The sequence below is a fragment of the Nomascus leucogenys genome, chromosome 22a (genome assembly GCF_006542625.1).
Source record: "Nomascus leucogenys isolate Asia chromosome 22a, Asia_NLE_v1, whole genome shotgun sequence".
Lineage (NCBI taxonomy): Eukaryota > Metazoa > Chordata > Mammalia > Primates > Hylobatidae > Nomascus > Nomascus leucogenys.
The window spans coordinates 4,937,240-4,950,355 of record NC_044402.1 but is presented as its reverse complement, the minus strand read 5'-3'; the positions used below and the strand labels follow the sequence as shown (position 1 = coordinate 4,950,355).

The 13,116-nt window shown below is 39.6% G+C and overlaps 1 long non-coding RNA gene across 2 annotated transcripts in view; it reads left to right on the top strand.

Annotated features, from left to right (window-relative positions):
* The window catches only part of LOC105737983, a 76,837-nt gene that overhangs the window by 22,958 nt on the left and 40,763 nt on the right, over positions 1–13,116 (top strand). For both annotated transcript variants that reach the window (XR_004028068.1, XR_004028067.1), the window contains exon 8: positions 2,638–4,159. This is a non-coding gene — a long non-coding RNA (uncharacterized LOC105737983). The remainder of the gene's footprint in view (positions 1–2,637; positions 4,160–13,116) is intronic.

The window sequence follows — 13,116 nt, the reverse complement described above, 5'->3', positions numbered from 1 at the left end:
TGGGTTTCTGTTTTTCAGGGTATTTGTTTAAGCTCTGATGCCATGTCCAAAAAAGAACAGGCCCCAACGATTCCCTGCCCGAGTCCCAAACCCTTGGCTTGATCTGAGCATTGAGCTAATTCATTTCTTTGATCAAACTGGGGACTGTTTGACCAGTGGGGTGGGCGTCATGGGACGGGGAAAGGGCGGGGTGTGCGCAGGTGTGCAAGGCGGGCTACTTGAGGGATGGGCGATAGTTCAGGTCACCCTCCGGTTGGACCCACGAGGGCGCTGCATTCCTCATTCTACAAATCGTACAAGTCGGGGCACAAGACAGAGAAGCCAGGTCACGTCTCTGCAGTTACACAGCTCATGAGTGCCTGCTGGGGTGGAACCTGGTCTGTCTGTCTGTCTAACACCAGAGCTCGGGCGCTGCTACAGAGGGAGCCAAGATTTGGGTGAGGGAGGGGCTCAGAGGTGGGGTGGAGGGTTTTTTTTGTATTTTTTTTTTTAACCTGGTTGCCATTGGCGTGAAAATAATAACATAACTTTGCTTGGGGACTAGTGCTGCAACTATCTTGCTGATGGGGAAACAGGCACAGAGACGTTAGTTTGCTTTCCTGATGTCACCCAGCTAGTCTGGCGTTGAGGCTGGATTTGGGAGGCGGGTACTGAGGTGTGAGCATATGTGGTGCAACCACTGGGCCCACTGGCTCATGGTGTGAGCACAGGTGCAGATGGCTCAGCGATCTGGGTTTGAGGGCTTTTACCAATCCCCCAGCGGTGGGTGTGCTCTGGACTCAAGCTTGTATATTTCACACTCTCCCTTGACCCTTCTCTTTAGCCTTCACTGAAAACTCCTGCAAGCCACTAACCCATGGAAAATATTTAAGAATACATATATTACATATATGTTGTAAATTTATATATATATATAAATATATATATAAATATATATATAAATATAAAAATATATATATATCTGGAAAGGGATTGTATCCAGGAGATTTGGGAATGATTGTTTAAGGTAGAGGGAGGCAGGGGCATGAGAGGGGGAGGGATGGAGGTGGGGACCACCAGTGGTAATTGTCATGGGTGGTTTTAACAATCAATACAATAAGAGAGAGGCATGCCAGCAGCAAGGACGGGAGTGGGTTGTAAACCAGGGATGGTGATTAATTCTTCACAACTGAGGGGCATTAAAAAAAGAGATCAGAGTGGTTCGTGGCTATTAATTTTGTTATTAAAAATAATCAAGGAATAAAGAAATAAGGTAATAAAGGCCTTGAATGGAACAATTCTGAGAGCGTGTTCTGGGCAAAGGGTTATGACTAATCCAGGTCTGGTAACCTGATATTAACAAACAAAAAAGGCCTCGTAGGCTATTTTTCTTTTTTTAACCGGCTTTATGTTCCATAGAATGGGCACACTGGGGTTTCTCTCCCAGAGAAGGTGAGTGCAGACAAATAAAAGCTGGCTTCGTGGGTGTTGATTGAACAGTTAAAAATGAATCAATGTGTAAATAAAACTAGAGACAGCCAAGCATGTACCAATGATGGCAGTGTGTTCCTCACTCCCCAGCTTTATAAATATATAATTGATGAGTCAATATTGTATGTATTTGTATTGTATTTAAGTTGTACAGTGTGACATTTTCATATACATATATATTGTGAAATGATTACCATAATCAAGCGAATTAACATACCCATCACCTCATGTAGTTCCCTTTTTCCGTGTGTGCAGTGAGAATACTTAAGGTCTACTCTTTTAGCAAATTTCAGGCATGCAATACATTATTGTTAACTATAGTCACCGTACTCTGCATTAGGTCACCAGAACTTACTCCTAACTGAAAGTTTGCGTCCTCTCACTAAGATCTCCAGATTCCTCTCACTCCTGACCCCTAGTAACCACCTTTCTAGTCTCTGCTTCTGTGAGGTTATTCCAAAACAAAAGCCAGGTTCTAGGCTGTTGAGGCTGAGGGTAGGAAGTGTATCAACAGGTATACAGAATAGTCATTGGTCTTGGGCTAAATGGTGACTTCAAGTGTAGCGGCTGCGTAGTTAAAAATGAATTAGATGAGTACAAAAGTGATGAAATGAAAGAATGTCAAGAATGGACCACAAAGACAATGTTTTATGACCTAAAGATTAAGATTCATCCATTTATGTACAATCGTGGACTATTTAAAATAAAACAAGAATTTTACCTCAGTGGATAAGAAGTATTTGGATGTACTAATCAATATTTTTGTTCTGGATCAGTGGTGGGTTCATCTGTGTTTATTGTATTTAAAAAAATAAGTGAAAACATTGAAAAGGGTTAGTAGGAATCAAATATGATTGTCACTCCAAGTCTGCATCATCTGCATCCATTAGGAAGAATATCTGGGTTGGTTCCTTCTTGGGTAAGATGCGTAGGGACATATGTTTGTGATAGTCATGATTCTTGTTTTTGATTGGAGTGGTGAATTAATACATACTCATTTGTAATAATACAAATTAATAAATGAATAATTGCAGAGAGCTATGCTTGGGCCAGTGGTGAGACTGTCATGAACCAAAGATTATGATTAATACTGTGCTTCTCACCTGATGGCCATTAAAAAAATCTAGGTTATTTCATCCTTCTTAATATCAGCCTTGTGTTCCACAGAATGGAGGCTCCAGAGTGAAATTAATGACACTTTGTCGATGAAGATCTTGATTGTGACCTCTGGGGAAAATGAGCCATGAACCAACCAATGTGAGTAATGTTTAGTGTTGTTGTTTTGAAGTTGGGTCGTTGGTTGATGGTTGTTTATTACATTATTAAACATGAATCAATACATAAATAAGGTCAAAGATGACGGGCATGATGAGAATGTCATGAACCAAGGGTGATTAATTTCATACAGCATAACTGTCACCAAATTAAAAAACAGTATTACTGGGCTGTTCTCTGTAGCAAATGAGGAAAGAAAAAAAGGAACACACACACACACATACGTATCCTACATATATATAACATGTATCATGTGTTATGTTTATACATGTATCCTATATATATATCACACACGTAATATGTGTTATGTTTATCTTTCATATTTTCATGCTGGGGTGGGTTTATATATGTTTATGGGGTAATTAAACATAAATGGATACATGTATAAACAAGATCAAAGAGAGTCAAGCATGGACTAATGAAGACAATGTATCATGATCTAAGATTTACGATTGCACAGTTCTGCAAATTGGAGAGACATTAAAACACAAATATTTATGCTGTTTCATTCATTTCAGTAGCATTCCACCATTAATTTATGCACTACACTTTTGCATGAACACTTTCCTATTGAAGAAGTTTGGGATGTTAAGTCGGTGGCAGAGAGTCACATAGGGAAGTAAGGTATTGGTCGTTTTCTGTTTGTTGAATAGGATTCATGATTGTTCTTTCATGATTTTTGTTTAAAGCGATAAATAAAACTTAAAAGGGCCAAGCATAGATAATGAGGATAATATTTCATGTAAAGTGAGGCTTATTAATTAAATTATACACAAGTAAAGGCCATTAAAAATGATACAGGTGTTTATTTTTCTAATAGTTGCTGTTTGTTGCACAGAATGGACAAATCATAGCTTATGTAGTCATGCAACATTTATGAGAATTTTGACTCTTACTTGGGTAGATAAGGTACTTAAAGAAAATGTAATTAATAGTTGATGTTGTTAAATCTTTGCTGGAGAGTTGTTTAAGGGTGTTCATAAATAAGTGAATGAATGAACAAACACATGAATAAAACAAGAGAGGGCAAACATGGGACAAAGGTGATCATATCTCATTGTTGTAAATTCTTTTTATTGTATGTAGCTTCAGTATCCATTTTGAACCTAAGTTTAACTTTCTCATTCCAGAAGCAGGCTTAGTCACCCTTGACACAGTTTGCAGTTATCCACCTCCTCCCAGTTCTTAATATGATAGATCCAGATAACTGCCTTGTACAGCCACCTCCAGGATACTGCCTCCCTAAGGATCAGCTAGATACACTGACCCCACAGCCTATGTGGACCACACAGATATACTGGCTTGCTCTAAACGCGCCAGTGAGAACTCTCTGCAGGAAACCTGCTTGGGAAATGCCGTAGTCTGCAATACAGGCTTTCCCCTTCCCGCTGGCCCTGTGAGGCATGCAGGATCTGTAAGTAATAAACTGCTTCTGTTGTTTCATTTCATGTGTTTTGTTGAGTTGCTTCCTCTGTGTCTCACCTGACCAACACACTTGAATTGAACTTCTTTCCTGGTCAGGGATCTCCTAGAGAATGGCTATCTTCATAGGAATAGACTAGACATAGGTCAGACAAGAACCACAGGGGGACTGCCAGTGTAAATGAGTTTCCTGTGAGAGGGACACCTGGTAACGGATAGGATACTTAGGCATTAGACTGTCTGCTGGGATAAAGACATATCCCATAAAAGACACACTGTAAACACCCATGACCACCTGTCCTGCATCCCCATCAGGCAGAGCTAGAATTTATATTCACTCTCTTGAGACAGACCTCAAGACCATGTTAGAGGAAAGTGCAACACTCATCATCCTAGAATTATGATTATTCCAATTCAGTTCATCCAAGGCCCCTTTAAAAATGCATTGGTTAAAGAGTCAGTTAATATGCTTGTTTTTGCAAGGTGGCATGTTGGATGTTGATTTTAGTACTAAAAATAAATAAATAATTACCTAAGTGTGTAAAATAAACAAAAGGCCAAAACATGGACTGGTGATGAGAATGGTCCAAGAATAAAAGGATTATAGTTAATTAAATTCTGACTGCCATACAAATAACCTACCCTGTTTCACTTCCTTTACCAGCTGTTTTGTATTTCATTTTGTACATGTACATAGTTTGTTTACACGTTTGCCCATAAATAGAAATCTGGGCTATTTACTCTGACCAAGGAGCACACAAAGAGATGAAAGATGATGTCAGTGTTCTATTAGTGGAGTAAGAGATTGGATTTATGATTGCTCATTACAACTTCTGTAGAAATGATCAAATCAAATAAAAGAGTGTCAGCATAAACCAATGATGATGTTTCATGAAGCAGAGATCATGATTAATCCAATTAGGTTCATTAGAAAAAGTTCTAGAATATAACCTAAGAGTATTTTCTTGTATTGTCCAATGGAACTTTCTTTCTTTTTTTTTTTTTTTTTGCGTTGAGACAGGTCTCACTCTGTTGCCCAGGCTGGACCTCCCTGTGCTCAGGTGATCCTCCCACCTCAGCCTCCTGAGTAGCTAGGACTACAGGTGTGCACCACCATACCCAGCTAATTTTTGTATTTTTTGTAGAGACAGGTTCCCCGTGTTGCCCAGGCTGGTCTTGCACTCCTAGGCTCAAGCAGTTCACCGGCCTTGGCTCCCAAAGAGCTGGTTACAGGTGCAAGCCACCATACCCGTCCCCAGTAGAACTTTCTGCAGTGATGGAAATGTTCTGTAATCTGTTCTGTACAGTATGGTAGCTACTAGTCCATGTGATTATTGAGTCCTTGAAATGTGGCTGGTGTTCATGAGTAACTGAATTTTTAATATTACTTAATTTTTATTAATTTAAATTTAAATAGTCGCATGTGGCCACTGGCCCATGCAAGTCTGATATCCAGTGGGGCAGTCAAATTTTAAAGCTACTACATTGGTCAGTTGTGTTAGGTGGTTGGTTCATGGCAGTTTTTTGAATATTAAATATGAATACATAAATACAAAAGTTAAATAAAAGTTAGTTATGGGCTGGTGTATTAGTCTGTTTTCATGCTGCTGTTAAAGACATACCCAAGACCGGGAAGAAAAAGAAGTTTAATTCGACTTACAGTTCCACATGGCTAGGAGGCCTCAGAATCATGGCGGGAGGTGAAAGGCACTTCTTACATGGTGGAGGCAGGAGAAAATGAGGAAGATGAAAAAGCGGATACCCCTGATAAAACCATCAGATCTTGTGAGACTTTTTCACTACCATGAGAACAGTATGGGGGAAACCACACCCATGATTCAAATTATCTCCCACTAGGTCCCTCCCGCAACATGTGGGAATTACGGGAGTACAATCAAGATGAGATTTGAGTGGGGACACAGAGCCAAACCATATCATTCTGCCCCTCGTCCCTCCAATCTCATCTCACATTTCAAAACCAATCATGCCTCCCCAACAGTCCCCCAAAGTCTCAACTCATTTCAGCATCCAAAAGTCCACAGTCCAAAGTCTCACCTGAGACAAGGCAAGTCCCTTCCGACTATGAGTCTGTAAAATCAAAAGCAAACTATTTACTTCCTAGATACAACTGGGGTACAGATACTGGGTAAATACAGCCATTCCAAATGGGAGAAATTGGCCAAAACAAAGTGGTTACAGGGCCCATGCAAGTCCAAAATCCAGTGGGGCAGTCAAATTTTAAAGCTCCAAAATGATATCCCTTGATTCCAGGTCTCACACAGGTCACACTGATGCACGAAGTGGGTTTCCATGGTCTTGGGCAGCTCCCCTACTGTGGCTTTGCAGGGTATAGCCTCCCTACTGGCTGCTTTCACAGGCTGGCATTAAGTGTCTGCGGCTTTTCCAAGCACATGGTGCAAGCTGGTGGATCTACCATTTTGGGGTCTGGAGGACGGTGGCCCCCTTCTCACAGCTCCACTAGGTGGTGCTCCAGTAGAGACTCTGTGTGGGGCCATCAACCCCACGTTTCCCTTCTGTGCTGCCCTAGCAGAGGTTCTCCATGAGGGCCCCACCCCTGCAGCAAACTTCTGCCTGGGCATCCAGGTGTTTCCATACATCTGAAATCTAGGCAGAGGTTCCCAAACCTCAATTCTTGACTTCTGTGCACCCTCAGGCTCAACACCATGTGGAAGCTACCAAGGTTTAGGGCTTGCACCCTCTGAAACCATGGGTGGAGTTTTACTTTGGCCCCTTTTAGCAATGGCTGGAGTGGCTGGGATGCAGGATACCAAGTCCGTAGGCTGCATACAGCATGGGGACTGTGGGCCCAGCCCACAAAGCCATTTTTTTCCTCCTAGGCTTCCAGGTCTGTGATGGGAGGGGCTGTCATGAAGACCTGTGACGTGCCCTGGAGATATTTTCCCCATTGTCTTGGGGATTAACGTTGAGCTCCTTGTTACTTATGCAAATATCTACAGCCAGATTGAATTTCTCCTCAGAAAAAGGGTTTTTCTTTTCTACTGCATAGTCAGGCTGCAAATTTTCTGAACTTTTATGCTGTTTCCCTTTTAAAACGGAATGCTTTTAATAGCACCCAAGCCCCCTTTTGAATGCTTTGCTGCTTAGAAATTTCTTCCACCAGATACCATAAATGATCTCTCTCAAGTTCAAAGTTCCAAAAATGCTGCCAGTCTCTTTGCTAAAACATAACAAGAATCACCTTTGCTCCAGTTTGCAAAAGGATAATTAGGCATTAGACTGGCATATTAGGAGATAGTTCCTCATCTCCATCTGAGACCACCTCAGCCTGGACCTTATTGTTCATGTCACTATCAGCATTTTTGTCAGAGCCATTCAACAAGTCTCTAGGAGGTTCCAAACTTTCCTACATTTTCCAGTCTTCTTCTGAGCCCTCCAAACTGTTCCAACTTCTGCCTTTTGGAACTGGTATGCAGTTCCAAAGTCACTCACACATCTTTGGGTATCTTTTCAGCAACAAACCCCACTCCTGGTACCAGTTTACTGTATTAGTCTGTTTTCATGCTGCTGATAAAGACATAACCGAGACTGGGAAGAAAAAGAGGTTTAATTGGACTTGCAGTTCCACATGGCTGGGGAGGCCTCAGAATCATGGCGGGAGGCACTTCTTACATGGTGACAGCAAAAGAAAATGAGGAAGATGCACGAGTAGAAACCCCTGAAGAAGCCATCAGATCTCGTATGACTTATTCATTACCATGAGAGCAGTATGGGGGAACTGCCCCCATGATCCAAATTATCTCCTACCAGGTCCCTCCCACAACATGTGGGAATTGTGGGAGTACAATTCAAGATGAGATTTGGGTGGAGACACATAGCAAAACCATATCAGCCAGTGATGGGAGTGTTCCTTGAAACAAACATGATTAATCCAGTTCTGTACAATTGAGACTCACTGGCAAAAAATGTCTTTCATTCTTGAAAAAACCATATAGGCTTATTCATTTATTTTATGACTATTGAGCAGTACATGAATGTGTACCCCATAGTTTCTGTGAACATTTCTCTAATGTTGAAGGTCTATGTATCTTGGTGGTAAAGCATCAAAAAGTTATTGTCTAAGTCATAGTGTGTTGAATAGTGGCTTTGTGGATATTCATCATATGAAATTATTTACTTCAAAAATGACTAATAAACACTAGAGATTCCATTGCATGTGGCAAGGATCATAATGTGACATAGACCAGAGCTTGTGATTAATTTAAGTCACTACAAGTATAGTCCATAAATAAAAGATCTCTTGTGTTACATTTGTTAGTGAGGAACATGTAGACAGATGCAACTCATTGTCGATTATACATAAAGAAGCCTAAGCATGGACCAGTGATGAGAGTGTGTCATGAACCAAATATTATATCCATACATTTCTCAACAGATGAAGTCCATTATATAAAGGTTTCTGTTTCTCCAGTTACGGTTAAGGATGAAAAGATTATCTATCATCTATCTATCTATCTATTTATCTATCTCTATCTATCTATCATCTATCTATCTATCTATCTATCTATCTATCTATCTATCTATCTATCATCTACCTATCTACCTATCTCTATCTCTATATATACTAGCTATCTCTATCTCTATATATACTATCTATCTATCTCTATACTATCTATCTATATATATACTATATATATCTATATATACTATCTATCTCTATAATATACTACTGTTTTTCTTGGTTTTGATGGTAGATTCGTGGTGTTTTACTTGATTATATTATAAAAACCAATAAGTGAATAGATTTTTAAAATTCAAAGACTTTAAATAAATAGGTTATCTGTCTTCTATATGGTAAATATTCTATAGACACGAAGGCCACAAGGACCACTCCCACTTACAAAAAGAATAGGAGGCACTGAGCAGTGCCACCCCATGGCAACTCGCAGTCCTGCTGGGCAGATGACGTGGGCTCTCCCTACCTGGGCCTGTCACTCATATAAGAGGGGACACATAGAGAGGGGTTTGTAATGGTCATAATTCTCATTTTTATTTTAGGTGATTCACTCAATGGTGTTCATTAAGTTAATAATTAAAATAATTTATTAAGTCGATTAAGAACGAAGTGTTAATTGTGGGTCAGTGGTGAGAAAGAGGGCCAGCCATGGACCAATGTTGAGAATGTGGCACAAGCCAAGGATTATGGTTAATCCAGTATTTTACAATTTTAATATTTCTTTAAAAAGTTTAAATCTAGTCTTTTTCACACCTTTTCACACCTGCTTTCTCTTCTACAGAGTGAGTGCACCGCAGGTGATCAGCTATTCTGAAATGATGAGGGCCGGGCTGCTTTCTCTGTGGGCAAGGAGCATGGAGGCTGATGACAGGACAGTCAGGGTCCTTGTTCTTGGTTTGGATGATTTGCTCATGGATGTTGACTATATTATTTAAAAGAAATAAATAGCTCTACATATTAAAATATCGCAGAACATGCGTGGACCAATGATGAGAATGTTATATGAATCAATGTTCATGATTAATCCAATTCAACACCACTTCTATTAAGAGTACAGTCAGGCTATTTTATTTGTGCTGCTGGCAGTTTAATATTCATATACATTTTACGTCACTGTTGATTCAAACAGTCCTCCATTGATGTACACCTATGCCATTAACTGCTTAAGAGGGTATCACATAGGAAGATTGAAAGTAATTATCAGTATTCTACTGGGCAAGAAGATGGATTTATAGCAGCTTATTGCGTCATCTTTGAAATATAGACAAATTAAAAGAAAGAGGGCTACGGATGGGCCAGTGATAATTGTGGCATTGCTACGTATGAAGAATGTTGATTGATCCATTGATCCATGTGTGTCATACTGAGATGCATTATAGGAAGAGATCTAGTGTATTATCTCTGTAGGAAATTAGATTATAGACATGCACTGTCTAGTATCATCAGTGCTAGCCACGGGAGCTACTGTGCACTTGGAATGTGACTAGTCTAATCGACATGTGATCTACGTGGAAAAATACACACCGAGTTTAGAAGCCTCAATATGAAAAAGGTAAAATATTTCTAGAATTATTTATATTGATTAAATGATAGTATTTTAGATATTGGGCTAAATAAAATACACGATTACAGTTGATTTCATCTTTTTCTTTTTACTTTTTAAATATTGTAGCTTCTAGAAAATGTACAAGTATTCGTGTAGGTGGCATTATATTTTTTATTGCTCAGCACTGCTATAATCCAATGAGAGGAATATTCAATTTTATGTTTTTCTAATCCATGGGTACTAATTGTATTATTATTGGCTAATCAGTGATGAATCAATGATAAGTGAATAAATGAATGAGAAAAAAATGGAAACAGCACACGCTAAACATTAAAGTGTATACTGCTGAAACAAGGATTATTTTCCTTTTTTTTTTTTTTTTGAGACAGTCTCACTCTGTCACCCAGGCTGGAGTGCAGTGGCGCAGTCACAACTCACCACAGCCTCAACCTCTAGGCTTAAGCAATCCTCCTGCCTCAACTTCCCTAGTAGCTGGGACCACAGGCTCAGGTCACCACACCTGGCTAATTTTTTGGTATTTTTTGTAGAGATGAGGTTTCGCCATGTTGCCAAGGCTGGTCTCAAATTCCTGGGCTCAAGTGATCCACCCGCCTTGGCCTCCCAAAATGCATGAGCCACTGTCTGGCCTATTATAAGTAGTTTTTATTTTATTTTATTTTATTTTTTTTTGAGACGGAGCCTTGCTCTGTCCCCCAGGCTGGAGTGCAGTGGCGCGATCTTGGTTCACTGCAAGCTCTGCCTCCCGGGTTCACGCCATTCTCCTGCCTCAGCCTCCCGAGTAGCTGGGACTACAGGCGCCCGTCAACATGTCCGGCTAATTTTTTGTATTTTTAGTAGAGGCGGGGTTTCACCGTGTTAGCCAGGATGGTCTCGATCTCCTGACCTCGTGATCCGCCTGCCTCGGCCTCCCAAAGCGCTGGGATTACAGGCTTGAGCCACCGCGCCTGGCCAAGTAGTTTTTATTAAGCACCAAAATCTGTAAAAATAATGGCTGTGGTTTAATGGTTAATTCTTTTAGGTAAGGATGGTTAGTTTATTTAGGTAAGGAAGATATGAAAAGATCATGTAATAATCGATGCTGTTCTATTTTGTTGGTGGTGTCTTGCTGGTCTTCAGTTTTTTGTTTCAAAGAAAATTACTGACATTAACAAACACCTGATTAAGTAGCTGACTAAATGGAAGAGGATTAAGCATGGCAACTGCTGAGTGAGGGCAGGATTAATCCATGTAGGCACCACTGAAATCCACTGTAAGAGATACCCAGTCTCTTACCTTCATAGATAGGCCTGTAGCAGCGTCTTGATCTTAACCCTTTTATGCCTCATGATATTGATTACATTAGTATAGTGTAAGGGAATTGATGAGTAAATCATTAAACAAATTGAACAAATGTATAAACAAACTTTTTTTTTTTTTTTTTGGAAAGGGAGTCTCACTCTGTTGCCCAGGCTGGAGTGCAATGGCGCGATCTCGGCTCACTGCAAACTCTGCCTCCAGTGTTCGAGCGATTCTCCTGCCTCAGCCTTCTGAGTAGCTGGGATTACAGGCGTCCGCCACCATCCCCAGCTAATTTTTGTATTTTAGTAGAGACGGGGTTTCATTATGTAGGTCAAGCTGCTCTCAAACTCCTGACCTCAAATGATCTGCCCACCTAGGCCTCCCAAAGTGCTGGGATTACAGGGGAACTTATTAAACAAGTGTGTCAATGAATAAAAAAAGAAAGCCAAGCATGAACCAATGGATTATTATTATGTTTTTGAAGCATTGAAGTCAATAAAATACACACAAGCACAGGGCTGGGTGGTTGCTCTTACTTCTAAGGGAAAGATTTTTACATAAATAAGAAAATGGAAGAGCACCAGTGTTGAGAATGTGTCAGGTGATAAGAATTAATATTAATCCAGTTCTAGTCAATGAGTTCATTGAACAACAATGAGGATGAAGATCTAGTTTATTATCTCTGTGGGTAATGGGCAGATTGACAGATGCTATTTTTATTCAGAGTTTTTGAACAGTTTCTTTGGATTCTCAGCTATGGATTATAAGGGAATGAATGAATAAGTTTATGTCACAATAAGTTAAAAGAGGACAGATGACGGACCAGTGATGGTCATAAATTATGACGCAAGTATTAGGAGAAAGTCATTTCTATACTGCTGATGTCCATGTAAAGGATAGAATGTCTGGACTCCTAAATGCTTGATGTTCACAGATGTGTTCTTGTTATAGTCAGTTTTGGATGCTGGTAGATTTATCCTTGTGAATTTTCTTTCAAAAGATAGATATAAGATTAAATTAACCTATTTCAAATTAAATAGTAAATAAGCAAATGGATGAATACATAAAGAGGGTCAAGAAGGATTTGTCAATTAAAGAAAATTTTATTTTATTTGAAGAATAAAATAAAACTTAAAAAAAGAATGAGCATTGGTGAAAATGTACCCTGAAACAAAATTTAAGATCAATATAATTCTGAACAAGTGGGTTCCACTAAAAAACAGATGGAAGAAAATAACTTCATTAAGTTGACAATTGTTTAATGTCATTTTTTCACCACTCTTAATTTACACATCCTGCCATTGATAAAGATTTAGGTTTCTAAGCTATTGACAGAGAAAACACAAGGAAGGAAAAAAATGTTGTCAGTGAAGTAAAACAAGTGGCTCCTTTATGTTCTTTGTTAAATATTTAAAATTTGAAAACGTTGAGGAAAGGCTAGAGACAGAGGGCCCTGCCTGGACCACACTGAGTGTGGGACTGCGTAAGGATTTTGGTTGGTCCATATGTGTAACAGTGAGACCCACTGTAGAAGGAGATTTGGTGGATTAGGTGTTGGAAAAATTAGCCTACATCTATCAGTTATAATATTCATATATCTTATTCTTGC